The sequence below is a fragment of the Sapajus apella genome, unplaced genomic scaffold (genome assembly GCF_009761245.1).
Source record: "Sapajus apella isolate SASKATOON/1434 unplaced genomic scaffold, GSC_monkey_1.0 scaffold55, whole genome shotgun sequence".
In the NCBI taxonomy this organism is placed as follows: Eukaryota; Metazoa; Chordata; class Mammalia; order Primates; family Cebidae; genus Sapajus; species Sapajus apella.
Genome location: NW_022436995.1, coordinates 2,176,937 through 2,202,945, shown reverse-complemented (window position 1 = coordinate 2,202,945; position 26,009 = coordinate 2,176,937). Strand labels below are relative to the sequence as shown.

Below are 26,009 nucleotides of genomic sequence, written 5' to 3'. Positions count from 1 at the left end.
TTTTGAATTTGTTTTAAAACTGTTTAAAAATGCTATACTTAGTTCTCTATTGGATCATCCTTTTAAAGCTCATAAAAATGATGTCAACATAGCTTTTCAAATATTTGACTTTTCACTAGACATTATCCAAGTTCCATAAAAAGACCCAAAATACACTTGTATCAGAATAATTGTACTTGCACAAGATAAATATTATCATATTATCTTGCGGCATTGTGGCACCTTCTATATAGGGCATTTCTTTAATATGGTTATAAGTAAAATTCAAAATCTTCAAAGCACAAAAATGCTATAAATATTTCATGACAGATTGAGGCTATTAAATCACACTTACTGAGGATTCAGCAATTCACAGACCAGACAGAGGTAATGACACTTGCCATCAAAGTGTCAAAAGATTCACCTGGTTAGAAAAAAAATAACCCCATTTTATTTAAGCAGGGGGTCAGTGTTCAGCCAGCTTTTCCTCCTTGGAAGGGTGATGATTTCAGTGCAAGTACCCCTCAGCTATCAGAATCCAAAGGTCAGATTTGACCATTTTCTAGTTTTCAATGCACTTACTAGGCCTACCAGCTAAACTGAAGTTTGCAGTAACTACACAAGTAATTTTGAGTGTTAGTTGGAAAGAAGTGAATTATATGAAACAAAAACTCTAAGTTAACCTGTGAAATCGACAGTCAATAAATATAATGTAGTTGGTAGGTTTGAAATATTAAAGTTTAGAAAATAGTTATCTCTAGTTACTAAGAAGACAAAACGCTTTCATCCTATCACATCTACCAGAAAATCAGAAAAAATATATACCTTCTCCAAATTACTCTAAACTTTAAAACAATTAAAAGAATTTTGTTTTTCTGTTTTATTGTCTCTCTTTCCATAATCTTAAACAGACTGGTTAATCATTCTCACAGTATATTTCTCAGTGCACTCTGTAAATAAATTCAACCTTTTTACAAAGTTCCTGTAGTATTAATTCTGTAAGTTACTTTGGCTATAGGTTGCCTCCATTTTCTGCAACCAGTAATTTCATGGGTCCATCTGCTTCAAGTTACAATATAATTAGGCTTCCAACTGAAACACCAACAACTAACCCAAACTTTTACTTTCCTACAACTAAAGCTGTTGTGGCTTTTCAATATATAGTTTTGGCCATATTTATTTAAAATCAAATAAGTTATATTAAAATAATTTAAAACTTCTCTTAGCTTTATTAAGGTATAATTTATGTTAGAGAAAATGTAATTAGAAGTATATAGGTTGACAGATTTGGAGAATTGTATATAGTCAGGTAACCATCATCAGCAAGATATAGAACTGTTTGATTTCTCTACAACATTTACCCTTCCCCATTTAGTCAAAGACTCTGGCCAAATGACAGGGTTTATTAAAGGGTAAAATGGCAGTTCTGCTCTAATGCTTGGCTATTCTGCTATCTCACTTTACATGTATGTTTCTTATGCTGCTTAGGTCAGTGACACTGCTAATCTCTCTCCCCTCTGAATAGCTACTGATATTGCTATTGTTCCATTACTTTACTGCTGGTTTATGTGCTAGCAGGCCTTGAGTGCCTTTGGACTAACTGTCCAGTAGGTGAAGTGGAGCAGAGTCTTTGCCATTAACTGATTCCACTACACTCTTGAATATTTCTCTCTACACATCTGTCTCATGATTCACTTCTCAACACAAACCAGCCAGTCTTTGCACTTCTATACATTGCTGATGAAATGGTTCTATATCTTGTTGATGGTAATAGTTACCTGACTGTATACACAATTCTCCAAATCCATCGACCTATACACTTATAATGAGTGCTAATTCCAGTAGGAAAATAGACTTACTGATTTAACTAAGTATTTTCCATGCTATTTAATAGAACAGCAATTTTAGATGGGTTAAGTAATATACTCAAATATTTTCTACCATGTTTTTCTTATAATGATTCTAAGAACTACTTTTTCCCCCCTCATATCTGGGGCTCTCTATTAATATGTCAGAAACATACCAAAGCAGGCTGCCACAAAAATGACCATCCAGTGTATCGTCTTTTCTAAGGTAAACAGTTTTCCTAGTCTGTACAATACCCAATTACAGTGAAGGACTGCATCTCTCAGCAGAGACAGTGTCATGAGCAACAGTTACTAAATATGTGGACATACTTAACATAATATTCACAGGTAGACATATACACCATCACCACATAATGGAGATTGATAGAATTTTGCCTGCTTATTTTAATGCATGAAGAAATGTTCTAAGTGAATGTAGAAACCCAACCCATGTCCATGACCCAGTTATCTAAGCTAGACATTTTTAACCTTCATACCTCTAGTCCAAATGGTGAAAATAATGCCTTGAAGAACTAACCCATGTGGTCTTGACCATCAATTTTCAATTCTAAGATCTGTAGGTTCTTGTCTGGAAGTCTTTCAGACAACCATTGTCAGAAATACAGTTTGAGTAAAGATGGAGTGGGCCCCTGAGTTCTGTTTGTACAAGGTTAAGTGACTCAAATGTGTAGCCATTTTTTGACTGGCTTAGAAATCATTGTGGTTAGGACTTGTTTCACTTTTCCCCTGATTTGTACTTCCCAAATGGAGCCTAGTAAGTCTAGGCATTGTAAATAACAATCACAGTAAGTTTAAATATTATAATGAATGAACTACATTTGTCGATTATTAACTTTCATTTGCTTAATGGTTTTTTACACTGTTCTAGGCACTTTATTAAGAGCTTTACTTAGATTAGCTGATTTAATTTTTACCCAGCCCTATGAAAATAAACATTTGTTATCTTTATGCTACAGATTGAAAACTGAGGACTAAGAGGTAAACATCACTTCCCTGAAGTCACATACCTAGGGCATGGCAAGGCCAGGCGGTCTGACTCCAGGGCTCATACTCAAGAAAAGTTGCTGCCTCTATTTACATACGTACTCATTACCAATGTTACATTTCTAACAATTAACTTCGGCACAGAGGCAATTAATTTTACTATGTACAATTCAGAAGCAGTCGTGCTTAATCACAAAGGAAATCCCTCCTCACTGAGGGATTAATAAATACATCTAGTCCGTGTGGTTAGAAGTGACGTTTCTGTCCAAGGTTCTGAACCTTTCAATCTCTTCCTTCTGTGACTTGTATTGTCTGCTTATTGGGCCACATGGTAACTTCTGATATCAACAGGAGCTTTCAGATCTCCTGCTTACCACCAGATTATTAGAGGGTATTATTTATAATACTTACAAAGAAAAGGTTCTAGCACTATAGCAATTACTGTTTTATTGCCTGCAAGGTTACTTTTGATTAGGCTCTATGGGTAAAGGGTTAAAAAAAAATATATCACCCTAGCCAGGTACAGTGGCTCACGCCTGTAATCCTAGCACTTTCAGAGACCTAGGCGGGTGGATCAGGAGGTCAGGAATTCAAGGCCAGACTGGGTAACATGGTGAAACCCCATCTCTACTAAAAAATACAAAAGTTAGCTGGGCATGGTGGCTCGTGCCTGTAATCTCAGCTACTTGGGAGACTGAGGTAGGAGAATTGCTTGAACCAGGACCCAGCAGGCGGAGGCTGCAGTTAGCTGAGATGGCGCCACTGTACTCCAGCCTAGGCAACAGAGCAAGACTCCATTCGGGGAGAGAAAAAAAAAAAAAAAAAAAAAAAAGCACCCTTTTGTGGTCAGTCCTACTAACCATGAAGACTTCCCAGGCCAGTGCTATGCAAAAATGGCCACAAATATGAGTTCCTTAAAATTTAAAATTGAACAGGAAAATGGCTCAATTTTCCTGAAAAACTGATAAAAATAAAATAACTTTGTTATCAAGCAACTTTAGTAGTCAAAATGATCTCTGAATGGTAGACTATGAAGAATGTATGAACTATAAATACTTTTAGAAAGCCACAACTTTAGGCATGTCCTGATCATAATTAGGCATGCCACCTGTCACATGCATGCTACACTCAGAGTCTGTATCTGATCTAGAGAACTTCCACACCCTGAAGGCATTAGAGTTTGTAGCAATTCCTAGTAATCTTCCATCTATGGGAGGGATTTTGTTATTTGATGGGAGGTTTCAGACAGGCTTAATGGAGCACTCCAACAAAATTAGACCCCAAGGGGACTTTAAAAAAAAAAGAACTTTTTGTTCCCCCTTTTAGACATGCATTTGTTACATCTAATGGCTTCATTGTCTTGTAAATATGAATTTATAGCATAAACTTTGGAATGGTTTACAATGGCAAGGAAGAGTACAAATGGTCATACTAAGGCATTCAAATCACTGTTTCAAAGTTTGTAATTATTTTTATAAACCCTAGATGAACTGAATTACCTTTAATAAAGTTTCTTGTTCTCATAGAGAACTCTCAAGATAAAATCCAGAATAAAATCAACACATTTTGTTCAATTTCACCAAACACATGTAATAAATTGAAAATAGTAAGTCTTGGATTAGGACTGTTGACTTCAGCAAAATTACACTGAGTAGATACAGTTTACTCTGACTAATGAAAACAGTGCTTTAAGGAAAGAAATAACAAAAAGTACCCATTTAGAGAACAGTGTCACTTCATAGTGTTAAAAAAAAATCAGGCCTTTTCATTCTTACAGTTGGTATAATTCCATCACTTTGCATATTCACCTAGTCTTAGGAAACTGTAAAACTATTTGCCTTAGAAATAGAATTCAAATAACTAAACAGAATATTTCCCTTTGGTATAAATTAGCTCAATACTTATGAACTCCATTTTAATAAGTAAATTTGCTCAATATGTAGGTCAAGCTCCAATGTTTATTAACCTCTTTCTAGAGAACTTTTAATAATAAAATTCAAAGTGTTTAAATTATAATTTGTATGAAATTTGATTTCCATTTGAGAAGTTTTCTTATAGTAACTTGAATTTTAATTGGAAAGGTAATGAGTCTATGTAACCAAATTTTTTAATTGTGGGATATTTCCCTAGGATATGTGATCCACTAAAACTTTTAAGTGAGAAGTGTAAGTACTTAGGTTGAATCTACTAAGAGAGGAGAAGAGCCAAATATAAAGTGAACCAGAGAAGGCAGCAGGTTGCCTATTTGTGGAACTAAGAGTGAGAAAAAGAAACTCTTCCTGACCATGAGATACCCTTTAATCAGAGCCAAAAGAATCATTAAATTGCCTAAGGCTGTGGGACATCTTCATTCTGTCCAGAATCTGGGAACAAGTAGCTACCAGTGAAAAATAGGGAAGGAATTATCTAGGAATTACTAAGACAAAGAGAAAGGTTTAAGACTCCAGCTTAAACCGTGACCTAGCGTAGTGACCACTTCCCTAGAAACAGCATTGACAATGTAAAGGCAAGAGATTTTCTTTTAGGGGCATCAGTGTTGGGGTTGATGACAATTTGCTAAATGCATCCTTTAGACAGTTGTCTGGAGTACCAAGAAAAGTGGATCTAAATTGAGGCAATGGCTAGAGGCTAAGGCACATTGAGGAAACGATAGAGTTTTATTCAGTAAGTCTGGGAGTGGGCCTGGGATACCGCACATCTAACAAACTCTCAGGTAACCCCACTGTTACTGGTTCATAGAACACTTTTTGAATAAAAAGTAATTAGAAAATTAGAACAATTACTAGAAGAAAAGTAAAAACTCCTTGGTATTTACTATAGAGTAATACTGAACAGAACAACATACAAACTATATTGTGTTGCAACACAGCAAGATCACAGCTCAACAACAATTTGGTGCAACACAGTTCTGATCACTATAACCTTCTTAGCAATTTCTATTAATGTGAACCTTGTAACCAATAAATGCACCATTAGTTCAGTAAAAGCATCTACATACATTTTTCCACAAGGTAAACCATAATTGGATAACATATTTCCACACTATAATTATTATTAAATCTTTATGGGATTTTGTTAAATTTTAAAATTCCCATGAATATCATCTTTGCACTCCAATCAGAAATTCTGCAGACCCTAGGTATCTTTGTGAGTTGTTAGGAATGTAAATTACAAACTAATACAAAAAGACATTTCAAAGTGAAAGATGTTTTTTCCATTAACCTTCAAAGTAACTTAGATATGACATGAGATCAATTCATCGTGACTAGAGAAAAGATTAGAAGAAAGGAGCATGAGATTAAATTTCACAATACCCAGCTCAGCCAAACATGTGGTGTTGCAAGAGTATTGTTTGAAAAAGAGTGAAGAAATTTGATCACCCAAAAGTAGAAAAGTCAAGAGTCTGTGGCATTCGTGTATAAATGACAGCATCATCAATACATCGATAGGTTGCTACAGAACTTAGCACATAAAATGTAATCGCACAAAGAACCAGGAAGTCAAGAACATTCTACAAGTTCTGTTCTTGGCGCTGTACATAAAAGACTTAATATATCCTTACAAAGGCCTGGTTGCAAGGTTGGTCCATGGCATGTGGAAACTAGGATTACATGAATAAAGTTTCTTCCCCTTCCTAAAACTGATGAGTCACTGACCGGGCCTGAACTCTGTTAAAGCAATGCTTATGCTGAACACCTGGAGTTTGGCAAGTTGGTACAGGATAGGAAAGGGTACATAATCATCAGCTCCCAATAAAAACTTTGGGCACTGACTCTCTTATGAGCTGCCCCGTAGACAGTATTTTACATGTGTCATCAAAACTCGTTTCTGGATAATTAAATGTATTCCGTTATTCTACTGGAGTGGGACTCTTTAGAAGCTTACACCTTATTTACTTGGGACTTTGCCTCATACCTTTTCCCTTTGATGATTTAGCTTTGAACCTTTTTACTGTAAATGATCATATCCATAATTATGGCTGCATGCTGAGTTCTGTGAATCCTCCCAGAAAATCACTAAGTCAGGGACTAGTTTTGGGGACTCCCAACACTCATAGTCGTAAGGCAGAAAATAACTATAGAGAAAAGCCAGGCATTGAGTTGGTTCCTGCAAATATCCTTCACTATTGCAACTGGCAAGCACGAATATGCATTTATGTTTAGCATGCTTAAAGCTTCTTGACAATATTCATATTTCTGATTACAAATCTCTGCTTCATTTTCAAGCAGAAGAACCATCTCTTGCCCAGTCTTTCTAGCTTTTCTTTCCACCAGAAGATGATTCACCTACCACTTCAGCAAGTCCCACACTGAAACCACTGCCTACCTTCTTACCATCTTACACCATGAACATCTCATTTATAATTCACTCAGATCTCATTCTGTAAATCTCAGCTAGTTGGTCTTTTCACTGACTGCTACTTCTGTCCTAATTGTTTCCTGAGATACCCAGATTTGTTCTTTAAGTAAATCCTTATTAGATACATGCTATATGCTAATAAGATAAAGGCTAAAATCTTAACATGACCTATAAGGTTCTTGTTTTTTTTTTTTTGAGACGGAGTTTCACTCTTGTTACCCAAGCTAGAGTGCAATGGCACGATCTCGGCTCACTGCAACCTCCGCCTCCCGGGTTCAGGCAATTCTCCTGCCTCAGGCTCCTGAGTCGCTGGGATTACAGGCACGCGCCACCATGCCCAGCTAATTTTTTGTATTTTTAGTAGAGACGGGGTTTCACCATGTTGACCAGGATGGTCTCGATCTCTTGACCTCGTGATCCACCCGCCTCGGCCTCCCAAAGTGCTGGGATTACAGGCTTGAGCCACCGCGCCCGGCCTATAAGGTTCTTAATTGCTGGATCTTTGCCTACTGTTCGTTTCACCTTTCATCTCTGAGTTCCAACTATGTTGACCATCTTTCTATTGTTAAGATGCATCTAATTCCTCCTGTCAAAAGATCAATGTATTTTTCTCCCTGAAGTGTCTTCCCCCCGCTTTTAATGTTTAAATATATTTCTTCCATATCACAGGTCAAGCCTGCCTTGTTTTCGCTTTCAGTACAATGGACATTCTTTTATATGGAACTCATGACACTTGTGACTGGCATTATATATATGCATACATGTATATGCATCTTTATGGGAATTAAAAAACCCTATAAAGGCAGAACCTTGTCTGATTATTTGGCATGTATCTCCACAGCACCTTGAAGAATATCTGAAACACAAACTACTATTTTTGAGTTTAAAAAAAAAAAATCAATGTAGTCATTGTCTTAAATAATCTATCAGATTAGTAAGTACTGTATAGTCTTTCCATAAGGAAATTCTACCTAAGAAGTGAAATAATTATGCCACTGAAACACAAAGCAGGTATATATTAATGGAGATCAGAAAAACGTCACCCTTTACAAAACTGACTAATGGAAAGAAATGAAACAATTTAAATGACCATTTTTATAGCTCTTCTCACAGCAACCATCCTATCCAAAGTTACAGACCTCTCAAGCCAATCGTCAAGCATCTTCACTTCCCTTCCATCTTCCATTCTTGCCTTGCACCAGTGCAAAATTTTCCCCCAAGATTTAGTAAGGAAAATTGTACTAAAGTATCATTTTAATATGTTATTTTCTTGCTTAAAACAACTTTGTGAGACAGGAAATACGTTTGTGTGCCTACTCTGAGTAGGTAAGAATGACGATGAGTAACAGTCTCACATGCACGCATTGTTGTGTTTATCTCCACAGATTCTTGCATTCTATCAATAACAAGGACAAGAGCAACAAGAGCAGAATTTATGGCCCCTTTCAAGCTTCGTTGTACCAGGAGAGTTCCTGTACTCCAGCAAGTCCTAACTAGCTCCTAAAATAAAATGTCCTAGAGGTAAATGCTGACTCTATTCTCATGGTACCTGCAACACAAACTACAACTCCAACCCAAACTACATTTTTATGAGGACGAATACAGTGTAATATAGTCTAAAAAATAATGGAGTAAACAAAACTGAGCTTCCAAGTAGTGAGAAGAGGTGTGGAAAAGATTAACGCCTTGGCAAATCTGAGCCACAGTACCGGACCACCACGTCCCAAAACAACAGCTGCTTCTCTGCCCAATAAATCAATTTACCTGCCCCTGAGTGGCACCTCTGTCTTTACTGCAACCTGCCGCTTCCAGTAGTAACTGGTGGAAGACTGAAGACAGGTGTTAAGTCCTCATGCCTGCTAGCAAGGAGATGACAGTGTAGAAGTGACCTGCAGGGCTTCTCTTTACTGTTAGGATAAAATGTAAGGTATGATTATTACCTACAGGACCTGAGTTATCTGACCTTATAGGAATTCACCAGTCCCATGACTCACCACTCACTCGTCATTATACTCTAGGCTCACTGAGTGTTTTCAGCTCCCCAAGAATACTATTTCTTTATTCCTTGGGGCTTTTTCTCTCGAACTGTGCCTTCTGCCTAGAAAGCTCCCCCCTCCCACCTTCATTTTGTCCATTTTGTCCAGCTAATTTATACCTCTGCTTAAGGACTCTAATTCCCTCAAAAAATGCAGCCCAAGATCTAGAAAAGAGCTGCATAGCAAAAAACATGTAAGACACACAGTATTTGCTGTAGCTGCTAACACAAGCATGATTGATATGGATTTTTCTTAAATATTTATCTCTTGTACTTAATTATAAATCTCATCATATGATCGGCCCTAAATTGTTCATCCTATATTCCTATAAACAAAAATGGTGTCTGGCCCACATTAGACACCTAAGTATTTGCTGAAAAAAAATTTTTTGAAGAATCAAAGCATTCTATGTAAAAGAGATAATACAAAACATAGTTGAGAAACAACACATATGGATAATTTATGGTGTATATTTAGGGGCATAGCAGGAGATATATCTTAAGTTCATTGAGGCATAAGTTGAGGAAGAAATAAACTTTCTTACTAAATATGCAGATTGAGTAATCATTTAAAAAATCTGTAAATGACTTTAGTAGTATATCAAATGTGGAAGACTGGTTAAAAAGACATAGTCATAGAAGTATGAGGGAATGATGATCTCAGGATGGTCGTAACGATCACAGAAATGACTGAGTAAACATAAGCAGCATTGATAAAGAATAACTAAAGGCCATTGTGGGTGAAGGAACCTAATATGAGGAAAAAGTTAAGAATGTAATGTTTTAAGACTGAATGAACTGAGACTTTTTTGCTTTTGGCTATGATGAAATAACTAGTACCAGAATAGCCCTCCTGTAATACTACCATAAGATTAGACAAATACATACAGTTTTTTCAGACATTGGACAATAATCAGTGCCATCATATGATCCTTGAGAGACAAAATGCATCAAGTGAGCCCTATAATTGCCCTAACTTTCTATGTGGTCAATGGCAGGCTGCCGGTAGTATATGATGCTTATCTGGTTCACACAGGCATTTAGGGACCCAGGAACCTTCCATCCGGTGGTTCAACCATCTTCTAAGGGTCTCTTTTTGTAAATGTAGTGTATGTTTCTTTGATTCCTTAAAGCCCCCAGATTCCAATTCTATTCCAAACCAAGTACTGAATTGCATTTTTCTGAAAAAGAAAAATCACTAAATCTAAGTAAATTAGAAAAATATTTTAAAAAACTGAATAACTTCTCAATAAGCAAATATGGTAAACATTGACATAAGTACAAAAAACTATAGTTCACATTTTAATAATATTCACCTTTAAACAATACAAGATATAGAGCTGCAATCTACAGTACAAAAACCTGTATACTTTGTAGAAGCAGAGCAATATTTTATTTTACCATATTACAGAGACTAAAAAGAATTAACTTTATAAAACATAATCACTTTCTTAATGCCTCAAATGTTCTAACTATAAATCCTACAAGGCTAGTAAGATCTGATATACTAATATAAATGTCCAGATAGCACAGAAATACTTTAACTCACACGGTTCATTTAATATGAGGTATGATGACCGAGTACAGAAGGCTAATTAAAGATGAAAAATTATCAAGCATTTTCGCAGCCTCATGAATTAGGACAGGCCCAGTATACTCTACTGTCATTTGGTACATGAAGCTGGAGACCTCACAAAATTCAATTCTCCTGACTCAATCCATGGGAAACTGTTCCTACAGGAGGGCTCAATATTTCTCACTAGAGTTTTATTTTTTATGGTAGTTATTGCAAACAGCTTTTTCCTAGCTGTAGTAATCTAAAATTTATGAGATTCATTTGGCAAACTAAGCCAGTTTTCTAACTAATCAGAAATTATTAATCTTTCTGAGGGTTGGTCATAATCAAATGGGAGGATACCAACTACTTTATCTCAATTTCTCTTTCACATGACTATTCTTATCCCTGGCTTTTGAGGATATAGACTAGACACACCTGGCCAATGAACATGTAACAGGTCATTAAATACAAGTCCTTCTTTGATTTCAACTGAGGCAAAACAATATGATGCGCATCGAATTTGGAAATGAATGTGAAGCAGATGCTCACATGCAAAAATTCACTAAGAAAATGTCGCAGCAATAATTCTTGAACTCCTCAAGCAAATCAAAGATAATAAATTAGGCCAAAGTGTGGAGAAAGTGAATTTGTGAAGAGTTGTTGGCATGCTGGAAATCCCCACCTCCTCCCAAGGAGGAAGGGATGGGTGTGGGAGGTGCTCTCTTCCGCCTAAAGCTTTATAAAGAGCATTTCCATTATAGTACTCTCTGATCTTAGAATGTCAATTCTGTAAAGATGGAAGTTACAAAGAATGCCTCAGAGTCTTAAAGTGGCTTGTGACAGCAGAATCAATTTGGCTATGTTAACACTGGCCTTTATATCCACAGACTTCAGGCCCAAGGTTCTGAGCTATACTTGATAAAAAAGGCTGGAGCCATTTTAAATCCTCGTGACTTCCTGGAAAAGATGGCAAACACCAATAGCTCCTTCATGGGGTTGACTACTGTAGATAAAACAGAAGCTAAAAGAGGAGCAGTATTTGGGGAATGGCTTTTACTGCATATACCATGAGACATTGAGATAGAGCTGGGTAAGTGCTCAGTAATAGAAATCTTCAAACAAAGCCACACCCAAACACACTCAAACAACCAGGAGAAAATAAATTCAGCCTGGAACACCTACCCGGCCCAGAAAGCATGAAGTCAGCTTATATGGTCCCAGATCTCTCCTAAGGAAGGTATTTTTCTCTCATTTCCTCTTTTGTCTCCACCTGTTTCACTTGACAAAGACAGTGAATGATAGAAGTGAAGCAGGAAGAGGGAAGTTCTTAATCTATTCAGTCTACTGTAACAAAATACTATAAGCTAGACAGCTTATAAACAAGGGAAATTTATTTCTTCAGGTTGCTGGAGGCTGGAAGTCCAAGATTAAATCACAGGCAGATTCAGTATTTTTTTAAGGGCCTACTTCTGGTTCATAGAACAGCACCTTCTCACTGTGTCTTCACAGAGTCCTTCTGAGACATCTTTTTTAAGATACCAGTTCCATTCATCAGAGCTTTGCCCTCACGGCCTAACACCTTGATAGTCCTACCTCTTGGTAGGGTCACCTCGGGGGTTCAGGTTTCAAAATGGGAATTTTGAGGGGACACAAACATTCAGACTATAGGAAGGAAAAACAGAAAAGCGGCTGAGCATATCATCATCCTTGTACAAAAGTTCTCATCTGCTAATGGTCTTACCTAAGGGAAAAAAAAAAGTCTTTTATCCATTTGATGACTATTTGATGGTTCTAAGACATTTTCTTTGGAACATTGTTTTTCAGTTAATTGTCTCAATAAGACCATCTTGTGGATATTTCTTGGGAATGAAGGTATTGCAAATATTTCTCACCTGCTCTGGAAATGGTTGGATTTGAAAAAATTAGATGCTTTTATGATTTTGGCAGAAACTGTTTTTAGTCCTTTATGTGCTATCTCCATTCATTGTGAAATGAAGTCAAGTAAGTTTGGAGTTCTCATTTACTAACCCTCCCCGACCACCCCTCAGCTCCTTAACTCCCTTGTCCCACCAATTTAAGTTAGTCTCTGGTTTGCAGACATTATGATATCAAATATAAGACAGAGAACACTTTAAAGGTGTGGGGTACCACCTTTAAAGTAAAAAAAGTAACTCAGATGCCTGAGATCACAGAAAATAAGGTTCAAGGCCACTGAGGAATTTCACAGGGTTGTACATTTTGTTGCTGTCACCCTTCAAACTGATTAGACAATGCCATCTCTTTTATTCTAGGCTCATAAATTACAACCTGTAAGGATTCTTAGTCTATAAATATCTTCTTTACCCATCTGCTAACTCTCTAGAATTATACTCTTAAGGATCCATTGTTTTGGCTTAAGACAGTGGTACTTAGCCCAGGCTGTACATGAGGATCACCTGAGGAGCTTTTAAACCTTAGCCGAGGTAGTACATTAGGATCACATGCGCAGCTTTTAAACCTAAATAGTCTCCAACTGTATTCTCAAAGTTATTGATTTAATTGGGTTGAGGTAGAATCCAGGCAAGGTTTTTGGTTGTTTTTTTTTTCCTTGTTTTTGTTTTTTTTAAGACTTGAGATGGGCCGATTTGGGCACATGGACTTCCTATGTAGGAAGGTGAAATTCCATCTGGTCCCCTGTATGTTAGAGCAGATAAAGGTTATATTGTTAGGAACATTCTCGATGTATGGAGAAGACAGGCACAGACAGAAGAACGAGACAGAAATTTAAATTGCCCACTGCAGTATTTTGCCGAGAACCTATTTGGATTAGTCATCATGGCTTAAGAGTGCAAAAGCCTGAAGAGTAGGTGGACTTGGAAAAGTTCGATCCAAGGTGAATTTTAGAAACTAGCCCTGAAACTATCACGGAGAACCACCACAAACATGTCTGACAAGCATTATCTTTACCGCAGTTCTTATCTCGGTAGGTATTTTGTCTACTTGATACGGAGGAAAATTTTCACTAAGACAGTAATTTCACAAATGTCACCCAGCATTTCACTGTTACTCCAACTGGGAGTAATTAATGCCTTCTTCTCAAAAAGAACACACATAACCATGTGGAGCAAGGTGATAATTACTTCTCTCTCCTAGGTTGATATCGTCACCTACACACAAATTTAACAAAATGAGAGAGTTTATAGCAGGTCCCACATCATCTCAATTTCAAAAGCTACAGCACTACTAAAATAAGATTTAAAACCTTTTCAGAGTGCTATAAATGTTTGTGGAGTAATGACTTATTTTTAAAATGTAGCACAACTCCTCTCACAACGAAAAGAAACTACTGGCTTTCTAAAATACAACCAGGTTTGTTCAAAAACAGGACCATTTGAGTAATAAGTCCTAAAATAAAAGAATTTTTAAAAATCCAAACACATCTCTTACTCCTCTGTAACTTATTTTATTGGGATGCCAATAAAATATAACGTGTTATTTGCAATTTAAAAACAGGAATTCTTCACTCACCAGAGCATATCAGTGTTGTCTGGGCACTTAAAGCAATCAGGAAAGTTTTATAGCATTGCACCAATGCCGGGAGATGATGGCAACTAGTTAGAAATTAAACAGCTCTGATATTAACATTTCATTTAATTTTTCTTGTTTACAGAAATTAGATATGCGAGTTAAATTACTTAGCAACCAAATAGAAAATAACCAAAAATCTAAGATCACGTAACCTCGAGATAATGTTAACAGCTAAGCCTAATGGCTGGGACATACAAATTACTGACCCAAGGTGAGCTGTGAGTTCATCTGCTGCTTCCTATTTGATTTCTTGAAGTGATGCTAACTGCTAATTAACCGTGAAAAGTTGTGCTGTGAACCTTTCACCTGACGTTCTTTTGAAAGAGCAAAAGTTCCTAAGGTGCACTCAGAGCAATGTATATGGAATCAATTGCCAGATCAGCAGTGACCTGCTGTCCCGCAGAACAGAGCATCAAGCTGTGATTGTTCAGCTCTTGGGAAGGAAACTTTCTTTTTTCACTTTTTACAGGCTGACACACACAAACACATCCACTGAACTGTTTTGAGTGATTTGGTTTGCTTTTCTAATAGGCCTTAGCTCATTAGATGATTTGACCCAGGAGGAGAGCAACCTGACTTCTATCTTGCACACAGATAGTGCTAGAGGTGGTTTATCTTATGATGCAGATCCCAGGCCCGAGAGTCAAAATTTCTTGCTGCTTTTTTTAGTTTCACAAATTAAAAGACCGATTCTCAGCTCTGCCTGTACATTGGAATCAACCGGGGAGCTTTTCAAAAAGCTGATATTTGGGTCCCCCCCCCCCAAGAAATTCTGATTTAATTGGTATGGGCATTACCCGGGCATTGGGGAGTTTGAGAATTTCCTTCAGCTGATTCTAAACAGCCAAGAGTGAGAACTACTGACTTACAAGGAGGTCCTAATTTGCTCTGATTATCCCTTCCTGCAATTCTAAGAAGACTGGTTCCTTGGCCCCTGGTTGCCTTCAGGAATACAAGAGCACTATGACTCTAAGACCCTCTGAACTGTGATCCCTGTGATACAGTTCCATACAACCCCTTGTCAGACACATTTCCCCACTCCTCTTGTCCCCACAGACTCTCCCTCTTTGCCCTAGGACATTCCCAGTCTGTTATCAGCAAAGTTACCCGAGTCCTCATCAACTCTTGACTATTCCCTCACCTTCTTTCTCTGAAACCTCATTCTCATAGAAAACCCCACTTTCTTTGCACCTTATTATTTTCTCTCCCACATCCCAAGTATCACTGGTGTAGGGTAATGTCACACCAAGTGTCAGGTTCCAGCCCACGCTGAGGTCCGGGGGGAGTGGGTGGGCAGGTGGCGGATAGCTGAAAGAACACGGGGTGGGGGTGGGGAGGGAAGGGAAGGGAATATGGCTTTCATTGTGCTGTCAGCCTTTGCTTTGGCTACCTGCTCCAGCTGCAGCCCTTCTCAGGCTTTGCGTCTCCTGCCACTCTCACATTTACAGCTGCACTCCCTGACACTCTTGCTGGCTCCTGGGTCACCCTGACTGTCTTCAAGGCAACCAGCTCTCCCTTACAGGGTCAGCAGCTTCATTCTCTAGGGGCAAGAGCCTCGTGCACAACATTAGCAGGGCAATTACACCTTTTACAGGCAATGGTGGCTCACAGCCAAGTATGAACTTACACAAACAGGTTATATAACAAGTGGAGTTGCGCACCTGCGCTCCAAACTCACCTGGATATGTGCCTTGGCCTATTCTTCACCAAAGCACACCCGTTTTTCTTACAGATAACTTTTGTCATTGTTGTTTGCAAACTATAGCTGCAGACTTCTCCCTGAAAATCTCTGAATCCTTTTAAAATGCCTCCTTATTTTAGACATCTATAAGCTCCAAGACACTCCCTCTACTTCCTGAGGGTATAGCCCAACTCACTAATACTCTTTATATTGCTACTTCTAAAATAGTTCTTAAAGATTTTAGCATCTTCTCAGTTCCTTTACCTTTTATCTTACTGTATTAGTGTATTCTCCCACTGCTATAAAGATGTACCTAAAACTAGATACTTTATAGAGTAAAGTGGTTTAATTAACTCACAGTTCTGCAGGTTTAACAGGAAGCTTGACAGGGAGGCCGCAGGAAACTTAAAATTGTGGTGAAAGTGAAGGGAAAACACACGCACCTTCACAGTGGTGGAACAGGAGAGAGAGTGAAGGCAGGCATGCTCTTTTAAACCACCAAATCTCGTGGGAACTCACTATCACGAGAACAGCAAGGGAAAAACCCACCCCCATAATCAATCACCTGCTACAAGATCCCTCCCTCAACATGTGGGGATTATAACTCTAAATGAGATTTGCATAGAGACACAGAGTAAAGCCATCTCACTTAACAAACAAAATTGCTTATCTGACATCTCGCTCATACCATGTGCTCCCCTGGTCATACATTAGAACAGTTTTCAAAGTGTAGCCAGAATCATAGATACCTTGTTAAAAGTATAGGTTGCTGGATCCACCCCTAAAGTTTAGGAATCAGTAAGTCTGGAGGAGAGCCTGAGAATGTGCATTTCTTAAGTTCCCTGGCGATGCTGATACTGCTGGTTCAGTGACTATGAGAGCCGTCAAATTAGTCTAGTAAACTACAAATCATCATTGTCAATAACTACACTCACTCCACAGTCTGAGTGACTAATATTTTACTCTCCAAAACTAGGATATTGTTACATTTTCTTTACTACATCTCCAACAATTTTTTTTCCAAACTGACTGAGACCTAAGCTTTATTGACATTTCTCTTTCCTCCATCATCTCTCTCATAATATTTTTTGCATTATTACCCTATTTAGACTTCATAGTCTAGCATTAGCCTCACTTTCTCTGATAAAAGTCAAAATCCACCTTTTAATTATTTTTTTTCCTTTCATACTTTCATTTTTGGCTATCGGGACTCTCTCTCTCTCTCTTTCTCTGTCTCACTCTCTCTTTCTCTCCACTCCTACTTGCTCACTATCTGCAGCATTTCCATATCTTCTTGGATTTGCATCTTCTCCATACTTCCCCTATATAGCTGCACACATTCCCCACTAATTTTATCTAGTCCCATGGTTTTACGTATGATCTTTCCCTTGGGCCCTAGTCTCTAATTTCAACTGCTAACTTGATATCTTAAATATCTAACAAAAAATTCATACTTACTGTGCTCTAAACAAAAGTCTTGATCTAATTTAATCCCCAAACATGCTCATTCACATTATTATCAATCTAGTCTCTTGCCTACATTATAAGCTTCTTCTTGGCAGGATCTCACTTCCACTATAGCCATGTTACTAATGTAATGATATTTTAAACATGTAAATCAGAACATGTCACCGCTCTGCTCAAAATCCTCTAGAGCCTTCCAACCCATTCAGAATCAGTGTCTTCCCCAGCGCCTAAAGAGATGTCACAAAATATCCCTTTCTATGTTTTCCTTATCCTTGGTTCCCTCTTAGATTTGTTTCCCATAACTGTCAACCCCACTCAGGCCTTGCAAACAAAATTGACCTTTCCCAAGAAAATTACATTTTCACAACCATTGCATTTATTTTATTCCTTCTATCTAGAATGTGATTTCCCCAAATATCATCTTGGATCTCTTCCTCTTTTTATTCATACTGAAATATCAAATAATCAGAGAGGACTCCCTCAATTATTTCGAAATCAGACTCTCAGGATTCTACTATCCCTCGTCTCACCACCGTCTAACCCCCTTACCCTGCATTACGTTGTCTTTATAGCCCTAACACCATATTGCTCTATTTCCTTTATCAAGTTCTAGAGAACTACACCTTTAAGATCTATCCTGAAGTTCACTTCTTCCTTTAGCCCTTCCCTGAACAAAGGGCTTGTGTTAGACTTGTTATACATTTTGGTGCTTGGTTATATTCAACTGATCATTCCTAGATTCCTTACTGTCTGATGTACATAAATTTTCCCTCTCTAACAAGACTGCCAACTACTAGAAGGTAATTTTAAAAGCACACTGAGATGCAGTCTGGTAAAGACTCAATATATTTTTTTTTCCTTGAATTTCTTCTTTCTAAACCATCAGGGCAGTCTATTGCTGCAAATGCTACTGTAGCTGTGAAACCTAACACTATTGATGTGACCAGCAGTAGAAATGGAGAGGTTCTGAATAGTATGATTGACTAAAATGTAAATACAGTCAAAATGTTTGTATTTTTTTTCATTTTCCTATATTTCAAAGGAGAAGTTACATAAATAAAATAAGTAACAAGAAAATTAGTAGTAAGAGTTTCTTACTTTTACTGCCTCATGGTACAACAGTAAATATGCTTAAAAATTAAAATACAAAAATACTTATCTAAATCATTCAGGATTTAATATTAACAAGGGGAAAAGAATAGGCTCCAAACAATAGGGTTTGTGTAATGTAAAAATATGCCTAGTCCTTAGCAAATCTCCAAATCTGTAATTATATAGTATTATGGAAACTCCTTTCTACTAAATCATCTTTCCAGCCACTCATGTATTTCCTGGGCACATCTGACATTGCAATGTATCCACGCCAATTTTCACATTCTTTTCTCTCTTAGTTAATGGAGAGCATTCATAAAATAGCCAAGCTGGTTTCATTTTAGGAGAGTTAGACAAACAAAACTATTACTAGAAAGGAGTTCGGATCCAGACCCCAAGAGACAGTTCTTGAATCTCGCATAAGAAAGAAGTCAGGATGAGTCTTTAGAGTAAAGTGAAAGCAGGTTTATTAAGAAAGTAGAGGAATAAAAGAATGGCTACTCCATAGACCCCTGAGGGCTGCCCATTTTTATGGCTATTTCCTGATGATATACTAAACAAGGGGTGGATTATTCATGCCTCCCCTTTTAGACCCTATAGGGTAACTTCCTGACATTGCCATGACATATGTAAACTGTCATGGCACCGGTGAAAGTGTAGCAGTGTGGACAACCAGAGGTCACTCTTGACACCATCTTGGTTTTGGTGGGTTTCAGTTGGCTTCTTTACTGAAACCTGTTTTATCAGCAAGGTTTTTATGACCTGTATCTGGTGCTGACCTCCTAGCTCATCCTGTGACTTAGAATGCCTTAACCATCTGGGAATGCAGCCCAGTAGGTTTCTGCCTCATTTTACCCAGCTCCTATTCAAGATGCAGTTGTTCTGATTCACAGGCCACTGACAGTTTCACTACATGAGCATGATTGATTATGTATTCCTCTCATGCTCAGTCAATCAGCACTTTACATAAGATAAGGTGAACATAGAGTAGCTCTCTGTGGAGATATTTAACCTTTTATCTGTAGCTATCTACTTAGAGATAAAAGGAAAGGTAGTTTCTTGCATGACTCAGGTTTAAGCTTCTTTTTTTCTTTTGGCACAGTGAATTGGGGTCCCCAGTTTTTACTTTCCTTTTACAGAGACATTGAAGAAACTCTTAGTTTGCCCAAGTTAAACATAATTTAAATGCTTACTAACATAATTTACTACATGCAAGATTTTTCTGTTTCGTTCATACATGCATCTTCAGTGCCTGGCACATTATAAGCACTAAAATATTTGCTAAATGAGTGAATGAGCAACTTGTTATAATTAACATGAGATACTTTAACAATGTAATTTTTACTGCAAACAGCAGTTACCTGTTTGCAATAAATAAAGATTTATTTAATTTATTTAATTAAACACTATTGGGTAAAAACTTTTATATCTTTTATTGACTTTAATGAACTTACTAAATATCCAAGGTAACAGGAAATTGGAATCATTTTATCATTTTAAATTTATAAACAATACCTTTGTGAGAGAAAGTAGCAAATTAAGAAGCCATGTTTGTTCTTCCACTTGCCAGCATAAGGGCATAATATCACAAAGCCCTGACTCTGTGAGGACCTGCAGCTCTCCAGGAGGAAGCTCTAAAGACAAAACAGGATATGGTCTCCAACATTTTTTGCCTGAGTCACTAAATTACTTAAAAGATAAATTACCCTGGTCCTTGTCTTTTTCTACATATAACATAATGTCTAATGGGGTTAATAATTGTTCATCTGTAATATATAACCAGATGTACTCTTACATCCAAACCTTGAGGCAATTCTGCTTTAATGCAGCTTCTGAGCAAGTCTGGTATGATTTTGCATATACTGAGCCTCCACCACCTATTTAGAAGCAGTGGGCCAAAGTATCATGCAGAAGCAGCCTGAAAATATTGCTCCCAGGCTGTAGGCCTCAGTCTATAGTCCTTAGTAAGATTTCTGAATAAAACTAACTTTAACTTTTTAATAGTTGGATTTTTCTCCTTTATTTGACACTTTCACACATTTTAAACATTCTCCCCATTCATTCTTTAGTGCAGAGTGGCTAACTTACAGTAAAAAGCTCAAAATCAGTTGTAAAGACTCCATTAGAGAAATATGTGTCAACTGGAAAATGATGACATTCATAAATTTGGAAAAGAGAACTTTATTTCTCAAAGGATTTATTTCTTTATTTCTCAAAAAGACTTCTGGCAGTATGGCCATTCTGACAGGCTGGGAAGCATAGCCTCTGGTCAGAAGTCAAAAACAGACACTTTGAGGAAGATACAAAGGGAACAGATATTTATGCTGAGCAGGATAGCTGAATATGCACATTTAATAAGCTATAGGAGGAACCATGAATATTTATGAAGAAGAAATGTGAACATGCACAACTGAGCTTCAAGCCTCTTCATGGGTCCCATGTATAAAAAATGCTGGCATTAGCATAAGCCAAAGGTGGAGTTTCCAGGCTTGAAGCAAAAGACATGAAATCCCTTATTGCACATTCTCCATAGATTGAGCAGAACCACACAGTGTTTACTGGTATCATATCAGACAAAAAAGGAAGGGTAGTGTCAGGCTGTTGATTGCTATCAGTGGTGGAATCTTTTAAAAGGGCTGGTTTTTGTTAAGCCCTTAGGGAAGAAAGGCTAATCATGATTAGCAAAGGAGGGGGTATAACAGAGTGTCTGACACCCCATGCTGTCACAGCTGAGAACTCACTATTCAAGATTACCATGGGGTCCCCTTGGATAAGTGGTGGTCTGTTCAGCTTACATTTGCAAACCTGAAAAGTAAAGAGTTGCGTTTTCTTCTATTTTAAGTCAGCTAATCACCATCAGATGAAATATTTTCTAAATACTTTAATCCAATTCTTCTGACATAATTTGGGAAAATTTTTTAATTGTTTTATATTGCACCAACTACCAGAGGATATTTAAAAATGTATTATCGTACTGCAGAATTCACATAAAGCAGTTAGAAAACAAGACACAACAGAAGACTTGTGAAGTTGTAAGACTATAAAACTAAGATTTAGTCTTTGAACTTCATCAGCATAAAGAAAGAAACTAACATAACATAATTAACAAAATTAACATAAATAGTTTATTTGGGCCAAATTTGAGACTGAAACCAAGGAGACACAGATTTAAGGTGCCCTGAATATATACTCTGACTGACAGCCCTTACAAGTGTTTTTTTAAAAGAAAAAAAGAAGGAGCAGTTCCTACATTGATCATAAGCTATTGATTGGCTATACATTATTTTTGTATCAAAAATTTCAGGAAAATGAAGACAATAAGTGAGGGTCACCTTGTGTAACTTATAATAACACTTTAGGTAATATATCAGCTAGCCTGAAACTACAAGGAAGAAAGAAAATACCTTTAAACAATGGGCTAGGGAGTGACTTGCATGCTGGCAGGGGAGAGGTGACCCAGGATTTGTCCTCCTATCTCTCTGGGCCTTATAAGTTTTGCCTGCCTCACACTCTTCAAACTGCTTTTGAAACAAAGCAGGGACCCATCTTAGAAGCTTTGGGCCCTCCTCAAAGCACAGAAAATAAGGAAACTCTTGAATGCCTTCAAAAGAAATTCCAGACACCTAGCTAACCTTGAGAAGTAAATGAGCAACTTGATAAGGAAGAAGTTAACAATATATTAAAACAGTAGCCAAGGAAGTCAGATCACAGAATGTTTGCTTTCCCTACAGAAACTAAAGGAAACATCTTAACATATAGCCCTGAATTGTTTTCAGAAACCCAGATCACCGAGTGGATCCTGTGGTACAACACCTCAGATAAGAAAGAAACAAAGACTAAACTCTGACACTGATTGATATGATTTGGCTGTGTCCCCACCCAAATCTCATCTTAAATTCCCAGGTGTTGTGGGAGGGACCCACCTGGTAAGAGATAATTTAATCATTGGGGTGAGTCTTTCCCATGCTGTTCTCATGATAGTAAATAAGTCTCACGAGATCTGATACTTTTAAAAAGAGGAATTCCTGTCCACAAGTTCTCTCACTTTGCCTGTTGCCATCCATGTAAGACGTGACTTTCTCCTCCTTGCCTTCCATCATGATTGTGAGGCTTCCCCGGTCACATGGAACTGTAAGTCCAATTAAACCTCTTTCTTTAATAAATTGCCCAGTCTCAGGTATGTCTTTGTCAGCAGCATGAAAATGAACTAATACAGTAGACTGGTACCAGTAGAATGGGGCACTACTGAAAAGATACCCAAATATGTGGAAGCAACTTTGGAACTAGGTAACAGACAGAGGTTGGAACAGTTTGGAGGGCTCAGAAGAAGACAGGAAAATGTGGGAGAGTTTGGAACTTCCTAGAGACTTGCTGAATGGCTTTGACGTAATGCTGTTAGTTACATGAATAATAAGGTCCAGGCTGAGGTGGTCTCAGATGTTGATAAGGAAGTTATTGGGAACTGAAGCAAATATGACACTTGTTATGTTTTAGCAAAGAGCCTGGCAGCATTTTGCCCCATCCTAGAAATTTGTGGAACTTTGAACTTGAGAGAGATGATGTCATGTATCTGGCAGAAGAAATTTCTAAGCAGCAAAGCATTTATGAGATGCCTTTTGTGCTGTTAAAGGCATTCAGTTTTATAAGGAAAACAGAGCATAAAGGTTTGGAAAATTTGCAGCCTGACAATGTGATAGAAAAGAAAATCCCATTTTTTGAGGCGATATTCAAGCTGGCTACAGAAATTTGCATAAGTAACGAGGAGCTGAATGTTAACTCCAAAGACAGTGAGATAAATGTCTCCAGGGCATGTCATAGGTCTTTATGGCAGCCCCTTTCATCACAGGCCTGAAGGCCTAAGAGGAAAAAGTGGTTTCATGGGCTAGGCAAAGGGTCCCCATGCTGTGGGCAGCATAGAGACTTGGTGCCCTGCGTCCCAGCCACTCCGGCTGTGGCTGAAAGGGGCCAAGATAGAGCTCAGGCTGTGGCTTCAGAGGGTAAAAGCCTTAAGCCTTGGCAGCTTCCACTTGGTGTTGACTCTGCCAGTATACAGAAGTCTAGATTGGGGTTTGGAAACCTCTGCCTAGATTTCAGAAGATGTATAGAAATGTCTGGATGTCCAGAGAGAAGTTTACCACAGGAGTGAGGCTCTCATGGAGAACCTCTGCTAAGGCAGTGCAGATGCAAAATTTGGGGTCAGAGCCCCCACACAGAGTCTCTACTGAGGCACCACCTAGTGGAGCTGTGAGCAGAGGGCCATTGTCTTCTAGACCCCAGAATAATAGATCCACTGACAGCTTGCACTGTGTGCTTGGAAAAGCCTCAGGCACTCAATGCCAGTCCATGAAAGAAGCCAGGAGGGAGGCTCTACCCTGCAAAGCTACTGGGGTAGAGCTTTCCAAGACCATGGGAACCCATCATTTGCATCAGCATGACCTGGATGTGAGACATGGAGTCAAAGAAGATCATTTTGGAACTTTAAGATGTGACTGCCCTGCTGGATTTCGGACTTGCATAAGGCCTATAGTCCCTTTATTTTGGCCAATTTCTCCCATTTGGAATAGCTGTTATTTACCCAATGCCTTTACCCCCATTGTCTAGGAAGTACTTAACCTGCTTTTGACTTTACAGGCTCATAGGTAGAAGCAATTTGCCTTGCCTCACATGAGACTTTGAAGTGTGGACTTTTGAATTAATTCTGGAATGAGTTAAGACTTAGACTTTAGGGGACTGTTGGGAAGCCGTGATTGGTTTTGAAATGTGAGGACATGAGATTTGGGAGGGGTCAGGGGCAGAATGATGTGGTTTGGTGGTGTCCCCACCCAAATCTCATCTTGAACCCCATTTGTTGTGGGAGAGACCCAGTGAGAGGTAATCAGGGGCAGGTCTTTCCCATACTGTTCTGCTGATAGTGAATAAGTCTCACAAGATCTGAGGGTTTTAAAAGTGGAGTTCCTCTGCATAAGTTCTCTCTCTTTGCCTGCTGCCATCCATGTAAGACGTGACTTGCTCATCCTTGCCTTCTGCCATGATTATGAGTCTTCCCCAGCCACATAGATCTGTAAGTCCAATTAAACCTTTCTTTTGTAAATTGCCCAGTCTCAGGTATATCGTTATTAGCATCATGAACATGGACTGTTCTTTGCGTCTTCCTGAGGGGCCATGGAGGAGGCCATGCCCTGTGTCAGAACTAATATTCTTTTCTGTTAATTCTTTGTCTAAATACTTAGACAAAGTTTTGCCTCATGAACCAACATCAACTTGTTGCAGTAGTTATCTAGTCACATATGAGCAGGGCAGGAGAGGGCTCCCCAAACACACCAAGAGTGTTGGACGACCATCAGATGATGGTCAGACAGTTGTTAACTGTTTCTATAAAGTAATAATTGGTCACAGCTGGCACTGGGGAAGACAGGCTCCTCCTATGTAGAAAACACCTGAAACTGATCAGCAACTCCCCAATAAGATCTCAGGAGTAGAAAGAAGCAAGGAAAGATCCCGGAAGTAGGCCAATGTATAAAACCTTCAGTCAAGAGATCAAGCTACACATTTGGTTTCTCAAGTTGTCCACTTGGCTGTCTTCCAAGTTGTACTTTCCTTTTCTTTTTTTTCTTCCTTTCCTTATGTGCTAAAGCTTTTTAATAAACTTCCACTCCTGCACTGAAGCTTGCCTTGGTCTCTTCTTCTGCCTGATGCCCCTCAGTAAAATTCTTTCTTTTGAGGAGGCAAGAATTGAGATTGCCTGCAGATCTGATTTGCCACCAGTAACTCAAATCTCTTCCACCACTAACAAAATCAGAAAATCTTTGATTCCACCTATAATCTGTGGGCCTCCTCTCTGCTTCAAGATATCCCACCTTTTTAGGTCAAACTAATGTGTAGCTGCCATATATTGAATTATGATTTAGCCTATAACCTCTGCGTCTCTGCCTCTGAAAACTATTATCTATAAGCCATTATGGAAGGGGCCACAACCCCTGAGCCACAGACTGATACTGGTCTGTGGCTGATTAGAAATGAGCCACACAACAGGAGGTGAAGAGATGGGAAAGCCAGTAAAGCTTCATCTGTTCTTATAGCCACTGCCCATCACTCTCATTACCACCTGAGCTCTGCCTCCTGTCAGATCAGCAGCATCATTAGGTTCTCATAGGAGCACGAACCTTATTGTGACCTGTGCATGCATGCAAGGGATTAGGTTGCACACTTCTTATGAGAATCTAATGCATGATGATCTAAGGTGAACCTGAGGTGGTGATGCTAGTGCTGGGGAATGGCTGCAAATACAGATTAACATTAGCAGAGAGTTTTGACTGCACAGAGACCATACTAAACCAATGGCTTAGAGACACACATCAAAACCCTATCAGTGAGTAGCAAGTGACATTTAAGCTGCATCAGGTGGCAGCTTTATAGTGG

The 26,009-nt window shown here is 38.4% G+C and overlaps 1 long non-coding RNA gene across 1 annotated transcript; it reads left to right on the top strand.

Annotated features, from left to right (window-relative positions):
- The first annotated feature begins 7,637 nt into the window (after positions 1 to 7,637).
- On the top strand, positions 7,638 to 25,320 carry LOC116527525. Its single transcript, XR_004258595.1, has 3 exons — positions 7,638 to 7,673; positions 13,201 to 13,203; positions 25,225 to 25,320. It is a non-coding gene; the product is annotated as an uncharacterized LOC116527525 (long non-coding RNA).
- Positions 25,321 to 26,009: the final 689 nt, after the last annotated feature.